This window comes from Rhipicephalus microplus, chromosome 1 (genome assembly GCF_043290135.1).
Source record: "Rhipicephalus microplus isolate Deutch F79 chromosome 1, USDA_Rmic, whole genome shotgun sequence".
NCBI classification, from domain to species: domain Eukaryota; kingdom Metazoa; phylum Arthropoda; class Arachnida; order Ixodida; family Ixodidae; genus Rhipicephalus; species Rhipicephalus microplus.
This window is the reverse complement of record NC_134700.1, coordinates 47,825,595-47,851,947: the sequence shown is the minus strand read 5'-3', so window position 1 is coordinate 47,851,947 and position 26,353 is coordinate 47,825,595. Positions and strand designations below refer to the sequence as shown.

At 48.7% G+C, this 26,353-nt stretch overlaps 1 protein-coding gene across 5 annotated transcripts in view; it reads right to left on the bottom strand.

Moving 5' to 3' along the window:
• The window catches only part of LOC119177760 (glycoprotein-N-acetylgalactosamine 3-beta-galactosyltransferase 1), a 442,569-nt gene that overhangs the window by 345,476 nt on the left and 70,740 nt on the right, over positions 1–26,353 (bottom strand). Inside the window, exon 2 of one of the 5 annotated variants that reach the window (XM_075865846.1) lies at positions 20,229–20,440. The exons of the other annotated variants lie outside the window; for them this stretch is intronic. The gene's annotated coding sequence lies outside the window, so the exon portion shown is untranslated. The remainder of the gene's footprint in view (positions 1–20,228; positions 20,441–26,353) is intronic. 5 annotated transcript variants of the gene reach the window in all.

Here is a 26,353-nt window from a genome sequence, read left to right as displayed (position 1 = left end):
CTTTCCATAGTGTCGTTCCCGATGTTTCTCTTGCTTGGTGCTTCGTTAACTGCCAAGTTTCAAGCATGCAAGGGTGGGGCTTTTTCACGTCTCGCGGCTTTTACACATAGGCTATTTGAAAAATCCTGCATGTGCAAGCATGACTTACATGCGATCACATTCATGAGACAACGATGCCAGGAGTCATATAGGAAATTTGATAGAAGTAACTGTAATCTAAATGTGAAGAAATAAAAGTGGATGAAAAGGTAACTTGTCACCAGCAGGATTCGAACCTGCGACTTTCGAATAACGCGTTTGATGTTATACCACTGACCTACGGTGGCGGTTACCCCTCTATCCGCTTTAAAAAGTATATATGTGCATTTAAACGTGGGAGCGTCTATCAGCGCCACCTATTGCTATGCGGAGAGTGTAGAATACTCTTTTTGCCTGTTAGCGTCATGCAGCACTTCGTTATATGCATAGATATACCTTATGCATATACGCACTTATATACCGCAAAAGAGCACTTAGTCTTTAGAATGTCGCATTCAGATATGATGTAAAAGTGGCTTTCACAGCCACCAAGAAGCTGGGCAGCGTTTGCGCACGTGTTAAGCACAGGGCAGAAGGCAAAATCAACAAGGAAAGTCAATTTAATGTGAAACACACAAGCACCTTCATTCCTTGTGCTACAGAAAGTAGTGTACAAGATTCCTCTATCATGCTGCAATTGTTATATCGGTCAGACTGCAAGGTGCACAAATAATAGAGGAAATGTAAAAAGAATGACCAATTGTCAAACTTGGTCATCATTGCACACAGTATCAATGCAAACCACTTTTTAAAGGGCCAGTAAACAACTTCAAGGTCCAAATATTTTTATGAAGAAAAATATGCGCATTTTCTTATGTGAACATGCTATATGAACATATAGAAGTTACAAGGGTTAGAACATTTGTTTCAGCTGGTTTCAAATTTTCGCGCAGCCTCACCACTCTTCTCCAACCATAGCGTAAGGGCAGGCGTAGCCCATGGTCGTGACTACGCCCTCTGCGGCAACGTTACGCGACATCAGCGATGCGTCATCGGCACGCAGCTAACAACGTGGCAGGGCATGCCCACATAAGCACATATATCCACGGCCGGGCTAGAGAGGGAGCGGTGCGCGATTTCATACTGCCTCCACAGCGGCAGCGAAAACAAAGGGGAGGAGTCTCGACGTACAGTTGCGCCGCTCTCCGCACGGGGGCTACGCGAGCCAATCCTTGCCTGGCACTTGCGCGCTTGCATTTGCAGGCTGCTTTCGATACGCGTGCGGGCTGTTTTCGCAGCGTTTGTGCTTCTGAATTTAACAGCAATCACATCGTCTTACTTTCCTTCGGTCTGAGGGAGGCTGAAGGCGTGAGTTTTCAGAAATGCATCGCAGTGCGCTGCATGTTGTTCAACATAGTAAAGTGAATTCCGTGTATACGCTGAGACCAGTGCCATGATGGTGTACTGTTGTGTCCCGTACTGCAAATCGCGTGCCGGGAAAACGCCAGGTGTTTTGTTTCACCAGTTCCCTGTGGACCAAGAACTGTTCTCAGAATGGCAGCGGAACATTTCAAGGCAGAACCTCGTAATAAACGACAAGTCACCATCGACTAACGTATGCAGCAGGCACTTCTGTCAGATCGATTACGCTCCTGACTGCAGGATAAGAAAGCTGCTTCCCGGAGCCGTGCCAACTGTCTTTGAAGATTATCCCGCATACTTGGCACCAAGTGCGAAGAAGCCCCGGAAAGAACCAGTCGTAAGACAATGTTTGCCCCCTCGCAAACCCACTAAGCGAAAACGGGATCGCCACATTCTTTGAGAAGATAGTAAAACACCTGCCACATACGCATGTTCTCGAAGTTCTACAGCTGCTCGTAGAACCGCATATGGACGTACCTCTGCTGAACTGCCCCGAAAGTCACGGAAGACGGTCAGCAAGTTTGATTGCTGACAAATTCTTCAGGATGCTTTTAGTGAATGACTAGAGTCACCGACGACAATGAAAAGCGCATGAACTATACACATAAGCCGTCGAGGAAGCACTTCCGACTGTGAAGCTTCTCCAGCTCGAACAACGTTCCTTTTGTGCAAGACTGTTTCGTCACGCCGAAGATCAGTTCTCTGGTGCTCGAACTGGAGAACGCCATTATTTATGTGTTCAAATGGTGCAACTGAGCTTTTTACTGTTTACTTCAATGTATTGCAAACTTTTTAGGGGTAATTACCGAATGTTAACTTGTTAGCTTCTGACAAGCTCCTGTGCTGTTGTGCATAATACAGTAAGGTCTCATTGGTTCGCTCCAAATAAACTCGTTTTCAGTTTGCCTGGTGTCTTTTATCACATTCGATAGGTTGATGACAACCTATGACAATTAGAGTACGCCGCTGAGTACTTCAACCTGCATATGAAACCGAAACATTGGAACTAGCAAAGGCTAATCAATCGCGCTGCGCTGAGAGCAAAATTTTGCAGCAATTCTGTTTGTTGCGCCCGATGACGGGCGCTTACGACAGCGGAATACTTAGGATTTCAGTTCAGAAAAGGGGGAGGGGGCAGGGAGGGCAGCGTGAAAGACCAAAAAAGTACACAAAAATTAAACCACACAACAGAAAAACGCAAAAGCTTGTCATTTATTCATGATACACTGAAATTTAAGGCGATTTCACGTTCTTTCGAATTTTGTAATTATTTCATTGATTTGTTTAGAGAAATTGCAAAATGGCTCATCGCCGCTTTGAGAATCTACATCGAAGTCGCGTATGGCTGGTGCGTAGCGTTCGACACAAATATTCAGCGGAAGATCAGAAACCATTATTCGGTGATGGGCGCGGAGTCTTCGTTTGGTTCTTCCTAGCTGGCCCCCTTTAACTTACCTTCTGCGCGTTCACCAGTAGCGGTGATTGTAGTGAAAATAAAGAAAAGAAGAGCAGAGGCCACGCACAGCTCACCCGCGCGCGGAGTGGGAGACGAGCGCGTGCGCATGGTTGGCAGGAAATCAAGTGAAATTATGGCCGCTTGTACGCGGCCCCGTAGTCATGTCCCAAAGAAACCGGCCTGATTTGAAGTGGCCTTCAGAATACAGAATAGCCCGGACAAGGATTAGCCGGCATTTTAAGTCTAATTTCAACTAGAAAGATACGGTCTGCGGTTAGGCATGACATTTCCATAGGCGGCCTGCAAGTGACGCGGTGGCAAAAAAAGGCGTTATTTTACGCCTTCGAGAGCGGGTTTTCGCCAATAATGCGGTGGATATTATGACTGCAGGTAACTAAAAAACCATTGGTATCACAATCATCCACATGTGCGCGATTAACATACACAGCACACTCCACTGGAATCAAACGCAGCCCCGCATGCGCGCGAAGTAGATGTCTTACATAAAAATGGAGGTCATGACTACACGCCACGCTCATGGTGCACTCGCGGTCGTTTCGCTAGATTCACATATACCGAATTTGGTATTATGGGACGTGAATGGATGACGAAGGTATATGCCTGGTGCAAACACTATAATCATGAGATGCGTGCCATGTAAGAACAAGAATACATGCCACGCTCATAATGCGCTCGCGGCCGTTTCGCTTGCTTCAAACATACCAAGATTCATGGCGAGACCATTCGTGTGCGGGTGATAAGGCGTCGAGTGTATTGAGTTCCGAGCCACACATACGGAGAAGTTGTTCGACAACGTCTGCCGTGAATTGACGTCCACGGTAAGTTATGATGATGCAGGGAGGCCCATGACGAAGTATGATAGACTGAAGAAGGAAGGACGACACTTGACCAGCAGTCGCTTGTGGCAGGGCAGCCATCTCGCAGTACCGAGTAAGATTGTCAGCACATACCAAAATCCATCTGCTGCCTTTCGATGAACGCGAAAAGGGCCACTAAGCCACTGCCAATTTGTTCGAACGGAGAACTGGGAAACGTCACAGGTTGTAGATGTCCAGCCGGAGCTGCTGAGAGAGATTTGTGCACCTGGCATTGCGTACAACAGGTCAGGTACAACTCAACTGACTGGCGCCTACGTGGCCAGTAGAAGCGTTCCTGTGTGCAATGAAGAGTGCGCGTCGTTCCCAAGTGATCTGAAGTGGCGTCATCATGCATGGTGTGCAAAACAGATGAACGTAGTACCTCTGGGACCACCAGCAGGAAGCGGGCACCGGTGCCAGAGATGGTTTTCTTGTACAGTAAAGTATCACGAACGCAAAAGCGGCCTTCCGGAGTGGATGCTTGTGCGAACGCGAATAATGAATTCGAGCTCACGCCCTTCCGCTGCTCAGTTTTAAAGGTGGCCTTATCCAGGGACGTCGGTGCCACGGACGCAATCAGATTATCGAAATTGTCGGCGTCGCAAACTCTGGCATCATGTGGCATCTTTGAAAGGCAGTCTGCTTCCGCTTGTTTCCTGCCGCTCTTGTACGATACAGTGAAGTTGTACTCTTGCAGCCGGAGGGCCCAGCGCACAAGACGGCCTGACGGATCCTGAAGGTTCATAAGCCACCACAAGGAATGGTGATCCGGAAATGCTTGAAAAGGACGACCATACCGGTATGAGCGGAATTGCTGCACAGCGTACGCGAGTGCGAAACATTCTTGCTCAGTCTCAGTGTAATTGCCTTCCAGCTGACTTAATGTGCGACTGCCATATGCAATCACGAGTTCCATTTGACTACATCGCTGTACCAGGACCGCACCTATGCCAATGCCGCTTCCGTCGGTGTGAACTTCAGTCGCCGCAGAAGGATCGAAGAGCCGAAGGATTGGCTGCGACGTGAGCAAGAACTTCAGTTGATTGAAAGAAGCTTCACAACCAGGAGTCCATTCAAAACTAGCAAACTAGCACCTTGGCGGAGAAGACAGGTAAGGGCAAAGGCAATTTTAGCAAAGGCGGGAATAAATTGGCGAAAGTAAGAGCAGTGGCCCAAAAAGCTCCGAAGCTCGTTCACTGAGCAAGGTGGTTTAAAAGCTCTAACAGCCGCTGTCTTATTCGAGTCGCGCATGATGCCATCCTTGTTGACGAAGTGTCCCAGCACCAGTGTTTGTCGAGCTCCAAAACGACACTTCTTCGCATTAAGAACCAAGCCAGCATTCCGAATTTCTTTCAAAACCATATCTACCCGTTCGTTATGCTCGCTGAATGTACGCCCGAACATCACAACGTCGTCAAGATAACACATACCGATGTTCCACTTCAGGCCGCGCAGAATGGTGTTCATGAACCTTTCAAAGGTAGCGGGTGCGTTACATAGACCAAATGGCATCACGTCGAATTCATATAGTTCGTCCGGAGTTACGAAAGCCGTCTTTTGTTTCTCCATTACATGCACAGGTATTTGCCAGTAGCCTGAGCGTAAGTCTATGGACGAAAGTAGGATGCTGAATAGAGGCAGTCTAGACCATCATCAATGCGTGGGAGAGGGTAGAGATCTCTCTTTGTGACAGAGTTGAGACGGCGATAGTCCACACGGAATCTCCAGCTAGCATCCTTCTTTTTAACTAGAATCACGGCAGCCGCCAGAGGATTCAATGATTCTCGAATGACACTATTCTGCAGCATATCACGCACTTGTTCATCAATTATCTTGCGCTCAGATGGCGGCACTCGGTAGAGTTTTTGACGGATGGGCTGCGCTGTTTCCGTGTTTATTTTGTGGAGAGCGTGAGACACGGGAATCGAGGACGCATGATCATGAGAAAAATTAAAAACCACCACGTATTTTAACAGGTCGTCCAGAAGCATGCGGCGTTTGTCTGTAGTAAGTGACTTGTCTATCATAGGTAAAATTGTTGAGTCTGCGTACAAGAATTGACTGAGGCTCCACCAGGAGCGTCACTGAAGCAAGCCACTGTCATCGGTGAGTATGTTTTCAACATGGCGAGCTTCAGTCCTCCTGGTAGAACCACTGACTCATCTGAGCAGTTTACCGCCCATTGTCCTGTGCGTCCTTGCACGAGTGACACTATGCAATGGAGCACCAATGTGTTCTTCCTAATGTAACTGAGATTAAAGGGGCTCCACCAATGCCTCGAACGCGCTGTCATTGTCTTCGATGCGTCAGTAGTATACAGGAACAGATACTGCAGAGAATGTCAGGACAACGCTATCTTCACTGACCCGGAGCGCGCCATGCTCCCTGTCCGAATTCTCCAACAGTTCTCCAGGGACAGCATCACATAAAGACACCTCTTCATTTCTACAATCAACAGTGACGCCACACATTCGAAGGAAGTCGATCCCCATCATTATGTCGTGCGTGGTCCTTGGAAGATTTGTAAACTATGTGGCAAACAGTTGATCGCCCTGGCACACGTCTGCGGTATAGACACCAATAGGATACAGCAAGTTACTACAAACGCCACAGAATGTTGTCGCCTTCTTCCACAAAAACATCACCTTCTGTCCTAAACAGTGTTTAACAGCAGCACTCATAATCGAAACTGCAGCACCAGTGCCCACGAAGGCCATCGCACGCACACCATCAACAAAACCTTCTACCTGGTTCTTGAACATCATCACAGGCGGAGGTATCTCGTTTTGCAGCAAGTCACCAGCGCCTCACCGCTATCGGCCGCGCTGTTTAGTTTTCCTGGTGTGGTGACGATGGGCGGCGCCGTGGCGATGGAGACCGGTGGGATCGAGGCGCTGGAGGTGGCGTCACACCTCGATCAGATGCAGGAGAGTGTTTGCGCCATTGTCTGTGCCAGAAGCTGCTACCGGGTATCGAGTCGGTGGGCCAGTGTCCTTGAAAAGGTGGGACCGCAGGTTTATCAGTCAAGCGTGGCCACTGATCATAGCGTGGTATGCGCGAACAATCACAATACCTCGATATGTCACCAGTCAGACCGCAGCTGTAGCACAGAGGCGCAGGACGAGGTCGTCGTCGTTCTTCACAGTGTTCAGGCATGCTGACACGTCTGCAAACGTTCTCGTAAGCCTGAGATTCAATGGAATCATTTGTCGGTGGGTGGTATGAGCATTAGGAACGAAAGCGCTGAGGGTATAATGGTCGCTCGTAAAAAGGCGGACTTGACTTCCGAATACGCCGAGGCCCTGCAACCTCCGCTGCTTTGACGCATGGATGTTCACAATTCGTAAGCTGTATGGCAGAAGTGTCCTGCGGGAAATAGGATGTAGACGTGGCAGTTGCCCGTTCACGTGTCATTTCTCCATGTGTGAGCAACTAACGATCTGGAGAATGGTTGCCGGAAGGTGAAATGTTGAGGCCGCTTCTATGCTGGCTACTGGGGTGACATTTGCCAGACGACCGAACTTTGGCGCTGTTCTTCGCTGCTTCAGGATTTCGAACGTACGACAGTGCCGTATAACGTCAAACACAGATGTCCGACTTTTTCTGCTAATAGGGAAGTTGCACACATCTTCTGCAATTCCCTTCAGCAAATGCCCCAACTTGTCCTCTTCCGACATAATGAAATCAGCTTCCCTACAATGTCTCAAAATCTCTTCGGTATACACAGTGCAGGTATCACCGGGTAACTGGGCTATCTGTGCAACACTCTGCTCGGCGAGCTTGTTTTTGCAGCTGAGTTGACGAAACTTTTTGATTTCCACAACAAAGCATTCCCGTGTTGTCAGAATATCTTCATGGTTCTCATACCAAATGAGGGCAACATCAGTGAGGTAGAAAACCACGCGTGAAAGTTGGGAGGCAGCATCCCATTTGTTGTAGTTGCTTACTCGCTTGTAATGCTTGAGCCATGCGTCCACGTCGTCGTTGGCCTTCCCGGAGAATGTTCGTTGCTCTTTGTGATACGGCCAAGAACTGCTGGGGGCTGGTTCTCGAGCTTCTGCTTCGTCAGGTATGACGGGCAAGGAAGGAGGCAGGCCGGTGAGGCGACGACTCTGGCGAACTCCGAGAGGTAGCGGTCCCGTCGTTGGTTGTTATACCCAGCGCCTCCACCACTCTGTTACGTCATCCGTAGGCGTTAGGGGTTTATTGGTACACAGTTAGAATAACGAGCCGTACAGGACCATGATGCAGGAAAGATCTTCTTGTTCTTCCACACTCTTTGCTTCTTTTATTTCTTCTAAGTCCGGCACATACGTGGTGTAACAGTATTACGTGACGGAAACGGACGACCAAGGTAAGTGAATGTCCAAACATGATAATCATGACGTGGGTCCAGTGAAACATGAAGCTACGCTCATAGTGCACTCGCGGCCTTTTCGGTAGCTCCACATATACCTAATTTGGTATTACGTCACGTGAATGGACGTCGAAAGCAAATGACACGTCCAAACATGATAAATATGACATGCGTGTCATGTAAAACATGACTACATGCCACGCTCTTAGCGTGCTCGCAGCTGTTCCAATAGTTCCACATATACATAATTTGGTATTACGTGACATGAATGGACAACCGAGGTAAACGACGCGTCCGATAAACATGACATGCGTGTCATGTAAAACATGATTACATGCCACGCTCATAGCGTGCTCGCGGCCGTTTCGCTATGTCCACATGTACCTAATTTGGTATTACGTCACGTGAATGAACGACGAACACAAATGCCAGGCGCGAACTGATAATCATGACATGGAAGTCTTGTACGGCATAACATATCAACCTTCCTCATTCATGCTTCACATAGCATCAATTCCCACTGTCTGCCAATTTTTTTCCCAGTATCTACATATATCTATCTCCTTCATTTGCCCCTATCCGAGGTACTTATACTCGCTTACCCTCGGTATTTCTTGGCCCTGTATTGAGATCACCTGGTCTTCTCGATCATTGAATACCATCAATTCACATTTTGTTGCAATAAATTCCAGTCCTAGAGCCTCGCCTCCCCTTCCTCATATACAGTCCAGCCGCTGTATGTCCTCTTGATTGTCCGCAAATAAGACAATATTATCAGCATGAAAAAGACCTCAAAGCTTCTGTTCAACCACCGCCTGCTTTATTTTTTTTCAGTACCTGGACGAAGGAGCGGACTACAAAGAACAGCGGTCATCAGCGTTAGTGGAGCTTTCAGCCGCCACGCGCCGCTACCGGAGTAGAGTCGCGGCAGTGCCATCGTTAACTGAAACGCAGGCGGGGTCTGCATTTTGCAGCTTTTATATACTCGAGTTTTCGGTTGTATTGGCGTTGTTGAAGTATAAACAAAAACTTTTGTAAATGGAGACAGCGAAGCAGTTTTCGAAAGAAGTCTTTCTTAAATGAATCTGTTGTTTGTGGCTATTGCTGTCGAGGCGCGCGCTTGGAGGTCGTCTGCTGCGCCGGTATGAAAGCGTGGTCAAGAGATGCTCGTAAAATTGTTCTTTACTATTATGTTCGCTAGTCTGATAGCATGTTTTAACACTATGCGAGAGAATTTTCGAAAGCACAGTTCCTCAGTAGCTATTACGCAAAGCTTTGGCACTTGAAGAGCACAGGTGTTCGTTCACGTCTATTGGCGTAGCAGACTACATGCAAGCGTGAAGTACATGCGCTAAATAGCACGAAATGTCACTAGATTGCTCCCATGGAGGTACATGATTTCAAGTTCCCAGCGCAAATCTTTTAGAGGCGAAGCTCCTCAAGGCGTGGGTCGTGCGTCTCCTGCATGTAGTAGCCAGCTCTCGGTTTAGTCCTTGGAATGTTCACTGAGTGGCAGAACTTGCATATGATGAATATACGATGAAAATAAGATGCGAGATAGCGTTACTTGGTTTGTTCACTAGATGGACGGACAGACAGACGGGCAGACAGACAGGCAGGTAGACGGACGGACAGACGGCCATACGGACAGACATACATACATACAGACAGATCGACGAACCGACAGACAGACAGACAGACGAACGGTCGGACAAACAGACCAATAGACGGACAGACAGTCAGACGGACGTAAACCCAGACAGACAGAATCAGACGGGGTAAGCACGGACGGACGGACGGGTGAAAACACGCACAGACGAACGGAAGCACGGACAGACAAACGGACGAAAGCACGGATGGACGAACGGAAGTACGGATGGGCAAACGGACGGAAGCACGGACTGCCGGAACCTCGGACGGACGGGCGCAAGCACGGATGGACAGATGGACGGAAGCACGGACGAATGCAAGCGCAGGCGCAAAGACGGACGGAATCACAGACGAACGGATGGACCCTTCGCCCCTCTCATCATCGTTCACTCTATGAAAATGCTGTGACTTTTTTGTCATGTAAACTTCTCGCCACTCAGAGCTGGGAAGCAAGAAGTGGTGCGTCAAAAAACCAGGCACTTTGCCGAGTGAGTGCATCATCTCGTAGCCTAAAGCAGCTTTATGTTGACGGTACGAAAAACAAAAGAGAATTCCTTCCGCGCACTTCTGGTAAAACTGCCCGATGTACTTGAACAGATGCCGTTCAGTTCGTCGCGCTGTCGACATTGAGCAAATGCTGCACGCATGAATAATGCGGCCTCCCGCCAGCACTGTCACTTAGTCACGAGAGGCTTTGCGAACACGCACGGAGATATCAATGCCAGGATAGAGATAAGACGAAAGCCTTAGATGCCTCATCAAACGTGAAAGTATACCATCTGCGTAAACGGCGTCCACACGAGTAATGCGAAAAATCATCATGGCATGCTGTTGTCAATGTATGACTTCGCAGTTCGCCAATATTTGTGACTTCATGAAGGCGTCATTATGCCATTACTAAGTCACGTTAGGTGACATCACATGATCAGGTAATCACTCGGCTTGGTCGTTTCACACTGCCGCCGTCATCGGCGGGTCGATAACGGAGGCAGTGTGAACGCCATGCCATGTAAGAAAAAAAAAGGTTTCAGAGAGGGCGGTGAGGAACAATACATTCACTGAAGAAAAAAAAGTAGAATATAGCTTTCGCCTTCGATTCGCTTTAGGTGAACGCATACGGTACCCTGTGAGTTCTGTTTTCAATAGCGATTCACGTCGATTCATGGCTCACATTATCGGCGGAAAATAAAAGCATTATTGTGGAAACGAACCTCGCGTGTCATTCAAGCGCAAGCCACCCTGACTGTTTCGCGTACTCACAGCCGCCGCTTTTTTTTTTTGCTTTTATGAAGTCCTTTGGTGAAAAATGGCGGCTACATACTCTTGTATAGTAGAAGTTGTATTAGGCAACCAATTGTCCCACCTCATCGCAGGAAGCCACCTCTCCCGTGCGCCAGCGACAGCTGGTATTTTATGGAACGAAAGTCTGTCCGTGTTGTCCTTTCCGCTAAATTTGCACAGCGGTACGCAACAATAAGATATGCCGGGGCACCTGGAGCACGTGGTTTGGAAAGGCTGAAATACAAAAAATAAATCACGAACACTATCAAGCTTAAGTGCACTTTTGCACCAGCATCACGGCAAGATAGACTGCACTCAAGATACGTACCAGTTAAAACCTGCTAGCTCTATACATTGGTCACCAATGCACCCTTCCTTCAATATATCCCACGAAATTTCCTAATTAACGTTGTCCTGCGTTCAAGTGATGTCCAGATAAGCTACGTATAAGGGCCTGTTTTTTTCATTTTAGATATTTCTACCAAGTGAGTAAGAACAAACAGGTTATCGTCTAACCGTCTGTATAGATTCGGAATCCAGTCTGAAGTTTCCCTAAAATATGATTTTGCTCTGCCCACGTTTTTCTTTCTAATTTTACAGCCTGAATCGGCTACCTGTAGTCCACAGATGTAATGGATAGCGGTCTATACGAGCGAATGTTAACCTCTCTCCCTTGCCTTTATAGATTAAGTTCATTCTACTCTTCCACCAAGTTTCTGGTCCTTCCTTCTTCCTTAAGCATTTTTCTACGGATTTCAGAACTGTTTCTTTAGTGCTACGTCCTAGTTCATTAATGAGGCAGACGGGAACCCTATCTACGCGCGGAGTAGTGCACTTAGGAATTTTCCCTTCGGCCTTGTTCCAATTGAAATTCTCAAGAACTAGCTCTTCCTCAGTTGCACTATTTTTCATATTTTTACTCACCGGGGAAGTTTCCTGGGCGACCTTTTGAACGAATCTTCTGTTACCTTTCGAATATAGCCTAGTGCTTCATACCCTTCCAATTTATTTCCTCCTTCATCTACCATATGTTGTTGCATTGTGACAAACTTATTACCTAGCGCTTTTAGGTGGCTCCAAAGTATTCTGGGCGCAGCCTTCTTTTTTCGCAAATCACTGTGACTCAGCGTTAACTTTGACCTCTATTTAGGCCTTCACCAATGTCTGCACATCGTTTTTTTTCTTCTAGATATCTTTCCCATATTTGGTTGACTTCATCCTCTGGCCGCTTATCCCTTTTTACCTGTCTGCTTTTAGGTGATGCCTCACGTCGCTTCTAGATCAATTCCCAGATTTCTCTGTTCCACCAACTTTTCGGCTTTCTCTTTCCTCTACAGCAAATAGTTTTCTTTCATTTTTCCATCTCCCTCGTTATCACATGTAACAGCTCATTATACTTCCAGTTTTTGCCCTGTAGTTTCCCTACTTCATCCTAGACTCTTGCGGCTATATTTGCTATTTTTGTGTCAGTTAAATACCAGCTTCCAAACATTGGTTCTATGTTCTTAAATTTGTGTTTTATATCCCATTTGTAATGGTACGCGTTTGTGATCATTACCCAAACTGTTCATGCTTTCCTTGTCTATTCTCATCTCTCTAAGTGTGTCATAGATTCTCTCTGCTATAAGACAAAAATCAATGACATAAAGCGCGACCCACAACATAAGGAGCTTCGCCCCTAAAATGAAAGCGCCCTCTAGCGTAAGTATAACATTTGCTTTTGCTTGTTCATCATGAATTACACGGACGCCATCTGTTTTATAACATCCGTATTTGTTTATTCCACCAACAACTATCACCGAGCGGTGCATCCTGTAACGAGGTGGCTATGTACTACATGTCTCGGGGACAACCGACCCACGCCTTAGGGAGTTTCGCCCCTAAAAAAAACACGAAGACAAATACCAGATGACCGATCTCCGAATAGGCATACAATGTAATATGTGCAATAAAGGTTTACACTGCTGTCTTATCAATTATTAAAAGCAAACTCGATCCATGCATAAACATTACAGCATATCCACGGAATGGAGGATCATGAGTTTGGCGAAGCTTCGCAGGGTTTTATCAGTAAACTGTGAATCCTCCGTCCGTACGTCTATCTGTCAGGCCGTCCGTCCGTGTGTCTGTCTCTCCATCTGTCTGCCTGTCTGTCCCTACGTCTATCTGTATGTCCGTCTGTCCATGCGTCTTTCTGACTGTCTCTCTGCCTGTCTGTCTGTCTGTCTGTCTGTCTGTCTGTCTGTCTGTCTGTCTGTCTGTCTGTCTGTCTGTCTGTCTGTCTGTCTGTCTGTCTGTCTGTCTGTCTGTCTGTCTGTACATACATACATGCCGAGTGAGCCATAGAACTATGCGGTCACGTACCAAGAGAAACAAGCATGTACAGACCCATGGCTTAAGGAGCTTTGATTGATTGATTAAAACTTTATTTCTTTGCCCCTAAAACACGTATCTGCGTAGTTGATGCGGTGCCCTCGTAAAACACGTCCTTCCGCTTGGGTGTTGTTCTAGGTAATTATAGCTTCAATAAGCCGGCTGAAACAAGGTAATCGAAAATAGACCGACCTCACCAGACGATCTGCGCATGTGCAAGTTTCCGAAGGCTGCACTGCCATCATCTTAGTTGCACTTCTATAAGCATTGCTGGTGCGGCTGCTCGCTGCGTGCTTCAAGAATAATGGGAGTTTCTCACCTATCCTCGGCAAGAAAGACGGTTAAACGCAACGTAAAACTGTGTACGTGCCTGTAACGTTTGTTACTTCATTTCAGGTTAAACTGCATCTTAGCCCTGAGAAAAAAAAAAGCAGTAAATTGTGCTCACTTGTGGCGTCTAGTTGGTTTGATGAGCTTGCGTTGCTTCGCTGCATAAATATTAGTAACAAATAAAGCACTAACAATGCCCTCGTCATGCGAGAAAAAATCGTCAGGTAACGTCAGAACGCACGCTACGGTATCCGGAAAATAACGCCGGGACTGCGTTTATGCCTACTTCACACTGAAACATCCGCTTTCTACAGCGACCGGAATTCCCCTGCCGCCGAAACGCAGCGTCGTTCGCACTGGACGCGCCCCGCGCCGCCGAATATGCCATCTAGTACGGGGCGAACGCGGGTTGGATGCGCTGTCACCCAGTTGTTGTCGCGGCTTGCAAACGCTACTACGCTATCCGGTGGTGTATACTTCGACGATTCTCGTACGCAAGAAGCAAGAAAAGACAGTACTGCTTACTTTGTTGGCAAGTGGCTGTCTTGTAATGCACGAAAAGCAGAAAAACAACCGACGCCAGCGGCGTTGGTGGGTTTGTTTTGCTCTGCAAGAGCGCAACAAGCTCGGTCACGCCAACAGCAAGCTCGGTCACCTCTTTCACGAAATACGGAGGCGAAGTAGGCACACAGTAGGTTAAACTCCCGTTGGTTTCAACATTCAGTTACATGCACTGCGGCATAACAAGTGAGTAGGGCTTGGCGGCCATTTTTCAAAATTCCTTGACTAGCGCTCCTATTGGTCCGCGGTGACCGATTCGGCGGCAGACGCCGCAAAAATCGGTCCGAGAGCGATCGGCACGAAGAGGGCCCTTTCGGCGGAACTCGCCGCCACCGAACCGGATTCGGAGCACTTTCGGCGGCCGGAATGCTCAGTGTGAACGCGGCCTTAAAGCTCTCTGCGACTACGAAGACGGCGGAAAAGAGCCGCGGGGACAAAAAAGAAAACACTTTCGAGATTGTTTGTTCTTATTTATTTTTTGTTGTTGTCGAAGCAACAATTTCCATGCACACTGTGTTGTCAACGCCGGTATTTTAACACAATATTCATTATACGGAAATTAAGGTGAAACGGTCACCGTGAAACATGCAGGAGGTTCATGCCATTTGGATAAGTTTCACATCACAAAAATATCGTGAACGGCAAAAGATTTCCTGTTCCACAAGAAATAAATGATAGAATTTGCTGATTTTAGCGACGCACGAATGCGGCGGCCTCAGCTAGTGGCTTAGCGCCGGTATCGTTCTAAGCCTACTGCATGCAAACTAATGTGTATAAGTAGTTAGGTAATACGCTCATACAAGAAGCTAAGATTTGCAGCCGCTCGATGCCATTTGAAGTTGTGTCCGCGATAATCTCACATATTGAAAAGAATGGGAAAATCACGGCGGTGAGGTCTGCTGTGGTTCCGACACGGTTAAGTTCTCGCCGTGCACTCCACGACGCGAGCTGTATACACCATGCAGTTATAAGCTTCGCTTGTATCACAGGTTTCGCAAGCGTTCGACGTGTGATAGTCGTCATCGCTTTTGTGCGAGGTTGGCGTAGGTATACCTTAATATATAGTTAAGCGATATCTGTTCTGTCCGTAAAAGACGGTACATCTAATTTGTCGCCGCTGGCGGCGATCGCCCCGCCAAGGGGCGCGAGCATATCTTATGTGAAGTTTTGCTGTCGTTTATCGGTCCATCAGTCGCGCAAGCAAGCTTGTTATGATGCGATAATGCACTGCAAATGCACGATATGCTCTACTACACATAAACACGGTATGCAATACTACTGGACGACTTCAATGCCAAGGTAGGGAAAAAGAAGGCTCGAGACTAGGCAGTAGAGGACTGTCGCACAGGCACTGGAAACGTCAGAGGGGAGCTATTATAATTCACAGATGGCAATAATTCACGGATATTAGTACCTTGATTGAATGAGTGGCTGTTGAGAAGAGGAAAAAGTCACCTAATTTCTGTCTGCCTCTTGGGCGACACGGCACAGTGACTTGTAGGGGAGGCGGGAAGGAGGGATAAGAAGGATAGTTGAAAGATATAAAGAAATAGGACAGGCAAGCAACAGAGAAAGAAGGAGATGAGAAAGTTGCGAGCCGGTCGAAGAAGTCTGAGGACGCGGCACCGCACAGCGAGAGATTCACGGTGAGACGTCCCCAGCTAGACCACCGACCGCCAAAGAGAGCGAAGGCCATTCAACCCCTTTCCTCGGCTATCTCTTGGCTATGCGTCTCAATCACTCTCTACACACAGGGATTCGTGCTGGGGCCAGGAAGTAAGAGACGCTGCGACCTGTTCCTAATTACTGATGCATTTCATTTGTTACTATTTTCAACAATTTATTACTATTTATTACTATTTGCAAACGGCGTACACTCATGCTACTCGCGTACAACCACTACACAAAATTATAACATATGATTTAGACACTCGCGACGTTCGACACAGGACACACAAAGGAAGTAACTGCAACAATACAAGGGTACGCCAATATAAAGGAAACATACGACGACACAAATGATGAAGTTATCAGTTAGTAAAACCACGCAAAGTCTCAACGCGCCGCATCCATTCTTACAAAGCTCGTCTAAATAAGGTACAAAAGTTCGTCTCACAAATGCTCCGTGTTGCCGGGAACTTCGAAGCTGGATGTTCAAGTACGGGCTGAGGGCTTCTTCCTGGGGTGTTCGTCAAGGTCTCCATCTTCTTCGTCATTTTCGTCATCCCTTTCAGTGATTTCCATCTTATTCTTCTTTCATAACGTCCCGTAATCACTCGCTTCCTCGTCTCCCATCTCTCACTTTCATTCCTCGCCATACCATCCCTGCCTCAGTCATCCTGTCATCGACTCTCATCGCTATCTCTTCACGCCGTTATCTTCGTCTTCCATTCCGCCTCTCTACCATCTCGATCTCATCGCATCGTCCTCTCGATCGCGGCTCCGCGGTCTTTTTTCATAGGACCTGATTCCGCCCCTCCGTTGCACCCCCCTGGCACCTAACCAATTGCCACTATTGATGCGGCATATTTTCTTGTCAGTTGGAGAGTGTCAGTTTTGACGGCCGCCCCCGCAGCCTACGCCATTGGAACGCCAAGCAAAGTAGAGCAAGTAACAATGCACAAACTCAAACTTTAGAGAAAGAGATGGGCGAGCCGTCCGATGACACGTGAATCACAGGCGACCAGGAGTCATGTTCCGACAAAGCGCGCCGTCTGTAATGGCCAACGCCTGGAGTTTGGAGTGCTGTGCCGAAATGTTTTCGGCCGCCCCAATCGCCCCGTTTTCCGGTGTCCGACGACCCGCTGTCCAGATCGACTTTCGACGCCTCCATGCAACCCGGTGTCTCCCACAAAACTCTCCGCAGCCGCCGCTTCTTCGTCCTTCAACGCCGCTATAGTGTTCATCCGGGCAGAACTCAGTAATGAGCCCTGGAGCAGCGGAGGCTGACGGAATATCAGGCCGGGCCTGGTACAGGCGCTACAGCAGGGTCACATGTACAAAACCAACAAGAGGTGCTCTGCTTCCCCCCCCCCCATGCCATAAATCTGAAGGACGCGCACGGAGCATCGCCACCGTATACTGTCCATAGACAACAAGGCGCCACCCGGTCCTAGTGCTTGCGCGGAGGGCCCGCGAGAACCATCGACAGAATCCTTCCAGCAACTCCACTCCGAAATGCGCATTCATTACCCCGACAGTTTTCTTTCCCTTTTTTGTTCTAATTATTGGGTTTAAGAAATGAACGTAAACATCTTGAAAGGCCCGAGGTTCGGTCCACGTTTGCGGGGACGTCACAACGGCATCAGGAGGTCGCGGAGGGCGAACCAGTCGGCGGGAGCTACGCTGGCGTCCGAGATCGCGGGTGGCACGATTTTTCAGCTTGAAATCCTCCGAACAACTCCGAATACCTTCTACCGAAAACGAGTGAACCATAACTGGACATGGAGGATCCCTAATAGCGAAAGCAAGAACAAAATAGACTTTATACTGAGTGCACACCCAGGCATCGTGCAGGATGTGGAAGGGCTTGGCAAGGTACGGTGCAGTGACCATATATTGGTAAGGTCTCGAATTCGCTTAGACTTGAAGAAGGAACGACAGAAACTTATACACACTAAGCTAGTAACTGAGCTAGCACTGAGAGGGAAAGTACAGGAATGCAGTCTCGTTTCAGAACATATACTTGGCTCTTATCGAGGAAACCAACTTTATCGTTGACCCAATGAATGATAATCTGACGAGTAGCATTACGTATTGTGCAGTGGATGTTGGAGGTACGGTAGTTAGACAGGACACTGGCAAGCTGTCTCAGGAGACGAAGAACATCATTAAGAAACGTTAAAGCATGAAAGCCTCAAGAGACAAAATAGAACTGACAGAGCTGCCGAAGTTGCTAAATAGGGCGTCTGATGTAAAAATGTATAGAGAATCGAACATGCTCTAAAGAAGCGTCAAAGCGGTGAAGAACAAACTTGGGATAGGCACGATGCATGCACAAGAATGGGCAACTGATGATAAAACAACGATGCCTCCGCAAACACGCTGAATAAGAAAGTAGTTGCCACTCTGTCGATTTCGTTGACACATTCCTGTCGGCGCCTGACATCAATTTTACACAGTGTGCGCGTCGTATCATGCTAGCCTCTCTCATGACATGGTTGTACGGCGTGGGTACGCACACTCTCTCGTTCGACCCGGCATATAAAGGCCGCCTAATGAGGATATGCGTTCTTGAAGCACACTCTCGCATCATGTCTCGTTCGGTCAACAAGCCGATAAAACAACATTTGATCACCCGTATAATCCGAGTCATTTTGCTTCAGGCTACTGTTTGAGCAGCCCAGCACGCCTCACGCAAGCCCAATCATCACAATCAATCCAAATACGGCTGTTAAAGCTTGTAAATGCAGCTCGCCGATGCACCAGTTGTAGGCAGCTCAACCTATCAGTACTACAACTAAGCATGCAATGCGGCAGCGTTGGCGTGTGAAACTAGCTAGTGAGATTGGCCTATTCGCACTCGCAATTCATTTTATGTTGAATCGGGGCTGGAGTCTCCGCAAATATTGGGTAGCCACGAACGAAGGTAGATTTGCGAGATAGGGCCATAGACGTAAAGCCTACATCTGGCGAAGGAAAGTGTAAATTTAAGGGCTCGTCTTCCTTGTTAGACACACACTAATGAGAACTAACAGACAGTAAATGCCAGGAAAAGTATAGAGGATGTTATTAGAAGGAATTTTAATGTAAATGTTAAGAAATAAAGGTGGCCGAAACGATAACTTGCCACCGGCAGGATACGAACCTGCGACCTTCGAATAACGTGTTCCATGCTCTACTAGTGAGGTACGGCGGCGATTATTCCCCGTCCTATTTATCGGGCACATGTGTGCGTTTAAACACGGGAGCATTCGTCTGGCGAGTATTTTACCTTCCATAATGGCCCGTGCATATTCCGATTTCTTCCAGTATCAAGTAACACGGTAACGTAAAGTATATACGTAAGCGCTAAAAGCACCTATTCATATTTCTGCGCGGAAAACACCGAAAATGATTCTTTAAAAAGGCGACACGACTCACCCAAAAGAAATTAATTTACTCTGGACGTATCAAAACGCACATCCCTTAGGGAGTATGCACCTAAGTACTGCAACATCATGCCGCATATATTCCAGAGGTTGGAGCAAAATAACGCCACCAACTGAACATAAATTCTCAGAGATGTAGTTGGAAGAGCTTGCCACATGCAACGACCATCTCATGAATGAATTTTTTTTTTCGCTGTGTACAGAAATCTTTAACACTGTAAGGCCCCTGCCGTACACTTGTCACGTTTATGCTATATATGTCCCCTTCGTCAGCAAGAACCTTTTTTTCTGTTAAATTCTTGTAACCAGAGAGAAGGTTTACTGAAGCGTCACCTGTGTGAACACGTCATAATAAATGCACTCTTTTCTTGTGCACTCGCTGCACCTATATCGGATACATTTATTTTATTCCCGCTGTTGGTTATGTTTGAATGAAGGCGAAAAATCTCAAGACGTGTCACCATTGCAAATGTCTCACTGAGCAACAAAAAGTGAAACAGTCTAGTTGCCGCGGAGGCAGATGCCGGCTCATGATAAGAGTCCAAACGAAGGGCACCCTTACGTGAATGAAGGATGCATGATGCACTGAAGTATTATGCATCTCTCAGCTGACTCGTTTAAATGACAAGATCACGTAATCAGTCAACGTTAGCGCGATTCAATACGGTCCTACATCTATATACAGCTGTCATGCCCTCTTTCAACATGAACAAAAATAAGCAGAAAGTTCTAGTAGGATCGGCCAATGTAATTTAGCCCAGGCGCGACAACTTTCATTTCGGACTAGATAATTGTAGCCATTGGTAACGTACCGCAGTTGCAGCCGCGGTGCGACCGAGTTCCAGCGGAGTTGTCTCGGCTTGTCGGCGGTTCAAAGCGTCGTCTCAGCAGCTGCCGATACGGTGTCTGCCGCGGGATGCCCCATGTAGGAGAGAGAGGGGCGGTCGATCCATGTAAGCTGCGGTTTTTCCGGCCGGACGCCAGCTACGCTATATGAGATCCTGCTGTCGCCGTAATAGCTGCCCTGCAGAAAGCGGCGGAACTACGACAGCGAAGGCAGCCTCGAAAATTGGCGGCGACGGCTTGCAAGCACACGCGCCCTAAACTATGTAATGACTACATGGTCGACCTTCGAACAAGCTTTCTGTGACATGGCTCCCTGTTAGAGAAATAAATACTGGACTCAACGTCCACGTAATCAAGTATTTTCTTGTCCAATTTGCTGCCACAGGAAATACCTCGGCACACTGTCAGGGAGAAATCCCTCCTGGAGTACGTACGCCGTTATTACGTGGCAGCACATTCTTATAGAGAACATGACGCTCAGTTTAATGCACAGTGGCGCTAGTCCCTAGCGCTTGGCCATTAAACGAACAGCTATAGCGTTTTAAATAAGGCACGACTACCAGCAAGCGCTCTAAAAAGGAAACGACATGAAATTCAGTGATCGCCGAGCGATCGCGGAATTGCCGGCAACGAGCGCGCCGGTGAAGCTACTCGATCTCCTCATAAACAGGACGTGCAGATATCCATAACGCTCCCTATAAAACGGACGCTGCACTGCAAGTACAATCGGTTGCTCGCCACATCACACACAAAGTTTCCCCAACTCCCGCTGCTGACCCTAATTCGCGACTTAGCGTGCCATCCCTACTCTTTCGTCGTGATTCAGCTTGACTACGTCGCATGTGGTTCGGTGCGGCATTTACGAATGCATATTAATATTACCTCATTACAATGAGCAACAGTGAAATCTACTGCATATTTTTATTATTTATGCAGCTTTGAGGAGACAATTGAGAACACTATATGCCCACCCTATCAGACTCAAACACGTATTCTAGGAGCCAAACTCTATCGTCTTGATGCAACACCACTGTCGAAAAAAATGACTTGGCTCATGGTATCATGCTTGCACAAGGCCACAAAAGGTCTCTTGGACTACTTGAATACGACATAATTTCGCGAGCGTCTGTGAACTACCAGCGCGAGTTCATGCGGTATCATAAGTGCCCATTTCTTTTTAACACGAAAGTGTTTTATGGCGAGGTCCACCGAAATTTCAGCGACGTATTTCCGTCACGCAAATGACATAACAAATACGCACGATCAGAAGACACAAGAAAAATTGCCGCATACCCACAAAGTGAATAATGCTGAAGGAGCTTGCTCCAGAGGTTAATCCGGTAAACCTTGAATATTCTGTATAATCATCATCGTATAAAGACGTGACACGAAATTTGTCGTGGTGTGATTGCATTGTCACGTGGTTTATTGACGCTGGTCGTCAGGGAAGCTAAATAAATGTTAAACGCGAAGCGTCGAGGAGCGGCGGGCGTGAAGCAGCCGAAATCCAGGCAAGCGCGAGCTCATGTCTAGTGCTGCTATTGACGATGGTGCTTGCTTGCTTGCTCGTGTCTTTCGTGATCGTCTTTCTTTCACTACATTCGCGCCCGGGAAATAGAGGAGCCATCCTGGCGACGTAAAGCGTTGGTAGTATAGCCGGGTCATAATAGGGCTTGATGGACAAAGTTGCGTAGGGTGAAAAAAAAACATTAAAGCATATCCACGGAGTGAATGATGATGAGTGGGGCGAAGCGTCGGTCCACCCATCCGTCCGTGTGTTCGACCGTCCGTGCATGCGTCCATGCGTCCGATCGCGTTCGAGAATGGAGACGGCGCACGGGTAGCGCTGACCAGACGCAAGCCAAGGAAGCCGAGCGCAAGAGTCTTCAATGCACCCGCCGCTCTGCTCTGTCTATGCCCCCCCCCAACGACCCGCAACGTACGGCGACTATCCAGGAGACTGAGAGAGCCACTCGTTCTCGTAGCATGCAGACAGCGCGCGGGTGACACCGACGAGACGCGAGCCCAAGGAAGCCGAGCGCATGCGTCTTCATCGCGCCCGCCGACCTGCTCCGTCCATGCCCCATCAACGATCCGCCACGTAGGGTGACTATCCAGGAGACCGAGAGAAGCACTCGTTCACGCACTCAGGCAAAGCGCATGCTGCAGACAATCGGAGAGTAGCTGCAGAGTAACGCAATCTAGGAAATACGACAAAAAATGGTTATCCATTTCTCTTTCTCGTCTCTTCTCTCGGTTAGCGCGACAAGTGACAAGGTTAGCTTATAGAGAGCTTCGCCCCTAAAACGCAAATTCGCTGGATGTTGCTGTGGACAATACTGCCGTTCCAGCATAACTCTGAAGGCCCCGCCTCCGCTCAGGGAGGTCAGTGAGCCAAAATTCGCAGAGCACGAGCCAGCAACACTGATAACAAGAACCGTCTTTAATGCATGACTCAAAATGATCACTAACAGCCTTCCGGACCGGCTCATCACGGCACTAACGCACACACGAAGACAGAAAACACGGAGCAAACAATCCCCGCAGACTGTCGGTCAATGGAACATACGCAGAGAAACAACGGCAGGAAAGCCAGCGCTATACATAACAGCAGGAAGTTAAACACACACGCAACTCGCCGAAGAATACGAGCCATCGACTCGCCTTAACCGACGCCCCCGAACCGACGTGGCCTCTCCTCTGTAGCACGCACGGGGGAAGAACTCATAGCGCCTAGCGCATCCCATCGCTGGCCTGCCGCCGAAAAAGTATCCCAGCTCGTCTTGCACCCCTCCTTAACCACCACTTTTCCACCCCATGTGGCTTATTTTGGATGTTGGCGGTCGTGCCACGCATGTACAATGCGCATGTGCTCTCTTCGCCCTGCTTCCACCGTCCGTGCTGCAGATAAAGGCCCATCAGCTCGACAACTCGTAAGGCGGTCTACGCCGACAATGATCCATCTATTCACAGAAGTGGTGGAGGAAAGCGGTCCGTAGAAATCAATGCCGACGCGGTCAAATGGACGCGCCGCACACGTGAGAGGTTGTGTACCGGGGGCTGCTTGAGGGGAAACCTTCCGCCGCTCACAGGCTCTACAAGCACGGATATACTTGCACACAAATGTATAAATTTCACGCCAATAGTACGTCTGACACAAGTGGGTGTAGGCCTTGAGAACGCCAGCGTGAGCGCTTTGAGCATCGGCGTGGAAAGAAGCACACATTTGCATGCGCATGTGGCGAGGTATCACAAGCAGGCACCTCCGGCCATCAGATGCGTAATTTCGCCGATAAAGGAGACCATCTCGAGTGGCAAAATGGGGCACTTTACGACGTAGAGCTCCGGAAGCGGGGTAAGCTGACCGATCCACCAAAAAGTCGAGCTGGTGGGAAACCCAAGTATTCTTGCGTCGCTCCACTGACATGCCGGTGACGTCGACTGGCGAGAAGAAAATAAATGGTGAAGTCGTGGCGGATGCTAGAGGTGAACGGGAAAGAGCGTCCGCATCAGAGTGCTTGCGACCTGATCGGTACACAACACGAACGTCGTACTCTTGCAGTCTGAGTGCCCAGCCACCCAGTCGTCCCGACAGATCTTTCAGCGACGAGAGCCAACACAGTGCGTGAATATCTGTGACGACATCTAAAGGGCGACCATAAAGGTACGGACGGAACTTACCCAACGCCCAAATTATGGCGATACAGTGTTTTTCGGTAACAGAATAATTGCACTTGGCTTTCTTCAGAGTTCGACTCGCGTAAGCGATGACGTATTCCTGATACCACGGCTTTTTTTAGCCAACACGGCCCCAAGGCTGATATCACTGGCGTCAGTATGAATTTCCGTGGGAGCATGCGAGTCAAAGTGTCGGAGTATGGGAGGCGATGTTAGTAAGCGCTGAGGCGTCTCTAAAGATCTGTCGCACTCTCGTGACGAAGCAGACAGGCCGGCCGTTGGAGGCTGTCAGAAGGTTGTAAGAGAGGCGATGATAGAAGCGGAATCGCGCACGAATCGGCAGAAGTAGGAACTCGGCCCAATGAAACTTCGAAGCATCTTCATGCAAGTGGACTTGGGGATCTAGGCCAAGGCACGGAGTTTCGCTGGGCCCGGCAGAACGCCTTCTTTGCAAACGACGTGACCCAGTATCGTCAACTAACGTGCCGCAAAATGACACTTCTTCGTGTTGCGTTGGAGACCAGCTGAGCAGAGGCCTGTCAGAATCTCCCAAAGGCAGACAAGGTGAGTTGGAAAATTGCTAGAAAAGACTACGATGCCATCCAGGTAGCACAGGCACAGGTAGCTGCGAAGGACGTTGTCCATCATTCTTTCGAATGTGGCTGGGGCGTTGCACAATTCGAACGGCCTCATGTTGAACTCGCAGAGCCCATCAGGCGTGACGAAAGCGGTCTTCGGACCATCAGTGTCAGCCATCGGTACTTGCCAATACCCCGAGAGTAAATATAGGAACTAGAAATATTCTGCACCTTGTAAGCAGTCGAAGGCACCATCGATGCGCGTAAGCGGGTACACATCCTTCTCGGTTATCTTACTGAGGCGGCGATAGTCAACACAGAATCTTTTGGTTCCATCCTTCTTGCACATAAGAACGACAGGAGAGGACCAGGGGCTTTGGGACAGCCGAATCACTTCGCTCTGAAGCATGTTGTCTACTTGTTCGATAACAATCTTGCACTCCGCTGCGGAAACTCGATAGGGTCGTTTCCGTAACGAATCATGGAAACCGGTGTCGACGTGGTGAGTGACGCTTTTCGTGCGGCCCAAGGTTAGCCAGGCTCAACTGAAAGATGAGCTGAAGTCGTGCAGAAGAGCAAAATTTCGCTGCAATACGATAGTGATAAGTCGTCGGTAATCAAAGGGTGAAACTTATCTAGGGCTGAAGACGTCGAAACAAATGACGTCATGGCGTTTAGCTGACTGTAGGGTTCATCCTCGGCGAAGTCCAGGGAACTCAAGAGGTCGGCGTCTTGTATACGCCCCACAGATTCCCCTCGAAGCAACGTCTCGGTCGGCAGACGTGAGTCAGTTGGCGACAAGCGTCATCGTCGCACTACATTTAAGTGAGAGTGCTGCAAAGGGCAGTCGCAAGCCACGGCGGCGGAAGAAGACTTCCGACGGAGCGACGAGTACTGCCCGTGTGGCGCAGTCCTACACGTTAGGGTGACCAGGGTCCACGTGTAGGGGAATATCTGTGTCCTCCACGGCGACAAGTTTCTGAGGAGGAGGATCCTCTGAATGAGAGGTCTGCAAGGGGTGGAAGCGACTTCTGCACGAGAGCAGTATATGATGGCACTGTGGGTTCAGAGGAAGTTCCACCTCAGAACGATGTCGTGGGAGCAGGACAGTAGCACGAAAAACTCGGTCACATAGAGCGCATATTGAATGGTAATCCGCGCCGTCCACGCAGCTGACGGCACAATGCACTGGGAGCTGGCACTACGGAGCATTACTCCTGACAGCGATGTCGTCAGCTTCTTTAGCTTGCAGCGCCGCGTCTCAGAGATGACGGAAACGGCGGCTCCTGTGTAAATCAGCGCTATGGCGGCGGTTCCTTCAACATCGACGTCTATAACATCTCGCGACGAAGCTTGCCTGCAGCTCTTGCCTCCGGAGCTGCAGCAATCAGTTTCTCTCCTCTGTAGCGAAGCGGCGACGCATGGGGGACAAAGAGCATCGTCGACGAGATGAAGATCGAGCACTCGAGGAGGAGGGGCGGTTATCGGAGATGGGAGTCGGTGGTTTGCTTGGCGACGAGGGATCAGGATGGTCATCGTGCTGAAAAAAGAAGGTAGGTAGTGACGGCAGTGGCGAGCGACGTGGCCAGCGACACCACAGGTGAAACAAATGGGCCTTTTGTCCAGCGTTCGCCAAACGTCTGGGCGGCGGAATAACGGAGTCGAAGGCCCTGCGTAGGAGTGCGGCGGTTCAGAATTTGTGGTCGGTGGTGAGGCGAGGGTCGGAATCGCAAAGCGAGCATAGGGTGAAGCCTGCTGAAATGGCCGAGAGGCGATAGCAGCGTAAGTGGTGCAGTTACGGGTGGTTGCTGGAGCATATGAGGTAGTGCCTCCAC